Genomic DNA, 2,686 nt, shown 5'->3' on the forward strand with positions numbered 1-2,686 from the left:
CGACTGATAATTATAACCGTTTACATCATCACCTGGGAGGTCATTTGACAATAATATGTCCAACATTTCTTCTTTGGCCTGCGATAATTTTAGTGGTAATTTTTGGTTCTTTTCAATCTTGTAAATAAAGTGTCTGGTGTCGTTGTGATGGTTCTTCAAAGAATAAAACCCTAACAATCTATCTTCTTTTGCTACGTTTTTAAAGGAAAACACCAACCTTCAGTAAGCCATCTTGATTTCGTCTGCACATGCCCTTTAAATTGTTAATCTTACTTTGGGTGTTGTTTTCAGACAATTTTAGAGTGCTGGCAAGTGTAAATTCGAACAGTTGGGTTATTGTTCGTTGGTTGGGTTTCTTGCGATTCGATTTATCTGATCGTGAAGTTCAATATTAATGGTAAAGATAATTTTTTTTCCTCTGCTGGATTTGATTAATTGCTAATTTATGTCAATTGCTGGGATATGTAGAGGCAACTTTTTTCCTCTGGCGGATTTCTTCAATTGCTGATTTATGGTTTTCAATTGCTGGGCTCTAGGGTTTAATATTATTGTTAAAGGTAACGTTGTTTTTGTCTTCTGTTAGAATTTCTCAATTTACAGTTATGGGATTAAAATTAGAAGGCTTTCTTTGAGTAAAAACGAGGGTTTTTGGTTGATGAGGGTTTGAAGTGTTAAGCAGAAACTATTTGTAGCATTTCCATTATGTTAATCAAGAGTATATTTTCATATGGGTCTCATCTTCTCTTCTGTATAACCCTAAGATATGTATATAATGTTGCCCAATTGAGCTAGAGGATCCATGTGGTTGAATGGAATTACTGTGGTCAATGGCTTAATGTTTTCTTCAATTGAACATGTGGAGGTATAGGGAGTGGGGTAACATATTAATGTGTTTTAAATGACATTTAATTTTAAGTTGTATTCTTGTTGTTAAAAAGGTCAGAAAATTTGTGAGTTTTTGTATGGACGAAATGGGCAGCTGATCCTGATGACAAAGGTCCACCTTTTCTTCCATTTTCTCTTATACTATAGTAGTTGAAATATAGGCATCTGTTCTTACATATTTTAATTGGCATACACTTTGACATGCATGGGCCTACAAACATGTCCACACTCTCCATGGATGTATACATGTATTTGTATTGAGATCGTAGGATGTGCTTGTGCTGCGTAATTTTGTTGTCATACCCTTTTCAAGCTTGATAACTATGCACAACTATAAACTACAGAATCTGTTCTTTTTTCCATTGCTATAACATAAATACCATCCGTTATTTCATATGTGATGACAAGTCGAACCAAAACAAAATATTTTTTCTTCCTAGGTGTAATCCATTGAACATAGATCCAATTTTTCCACTTTTTGGATTCCTCGAAATTTAGTTTTCCTGTTCCTGGTGGTATCAAAACGCCACTATCATTATTCAAATTGGTTTTGCTTAGGGCAATGTTGTGATGATCATTTTTTTATGTGAATTTTGTGTACTTTATCTTAAAGGCATTTGCATGGAAATTTTCATAAATATATACAAGCAGGATAATTCTTGCTGTTGTATCTTCTGGCATCGAAACTTCTTTATTAACTATGAAATTACATTATATCAGGGATTTTCTTATTACTTGATCATCTTCACAATTTTTGCCTGCTTTTCTTTAAATTTTGACGGTATTATACTAGCTACACTATGTATCTTGGACGTCAAAGGTTATTCCTTTCTCCTCAGAGACGCACAAGTTTATGCAACTTCCACGTAAATGTGACCCTGTGGTTGTTGCCCTTATCATCAAGTAATTTGGAATTTGTAATTCTTCAATTTTTTTATGATCTTCAGTAGTTGTTGTAATGATTCCTCAAATGTAAATATGTTTTACTACTGCTGATGTTACCACACAAAACATCTTGAAAAATATTGGAAGAGGCTGTAGTCGAGTTTAATCCATATGTAAAGTTTATGCATGTAAGTTACCTCATCTGGATGCTACATTCTGGAAAATTAAATTTTAGAATAGTCACAATTTTCTTACATACGCCTTTATGGGAAAAGTGTGAATCTTTAATCAGTGATTTTGCACTTCATGCAATAATTTTCATAGCTCTAGATCTCCTATTTCTCCTTCCCATTATCTTTTGCATATACTCGTACAAGAGTGTTTAGGTGTTTATCTATAATCTACATTCAGAGAAGTACTAAAAGCGTAGGAGCGCAAATGAAGTAATCCGTAAATACCTCTTATTTATTAATGTAGCGTCTTTAGTTCATGTTAACTTTCATCATCATCCTTATCTATTTTGGTTCTTGTGTTACTTAGGTTGGTGCCTAATAAAGTAATTTTTCAAATTAATTTAGTGCCTTTTTCAATTAAGCTACAAAATGTTCATTGGTGTTATGCATATAAATTAATTGTATGTCTGAGTATATGACATGAACTAGATTTAATTTATATATTAAGTTCCTTTTGGGGTTGAAGCTCCCAAATATAATTCATTTATGTTTGTGCAAATATCGAAATTAAAGAAAATTATGTGGCTTTCATGTAGGAACTGTTCTATTCCAAATACATTGCAGAGGATGAGTATCATGCATCAAAAAAACCATTATTACTGAGATTAGCAATTCAAGGAGCTGAAATTGACGCAAAAGATGCCATAGTGGGGATTGTAGAATTTCTTTCCCTTTTTAGTGGG

This window comes from Olea europaea, chromosome 13 (assembly GCF_002742605.1).
Source record: "Olea europaea var. sylvestris chromosome 13, O_europaea_v1, whole genome shotgun sequence".
Taxonomy (NCBI): domain Eukaryota; kingdom Viridiplantae; phylum Streptophyta; class Magnoliopsida; order Lamiales; family Oleaceae; genus Olea; species Olea europaea.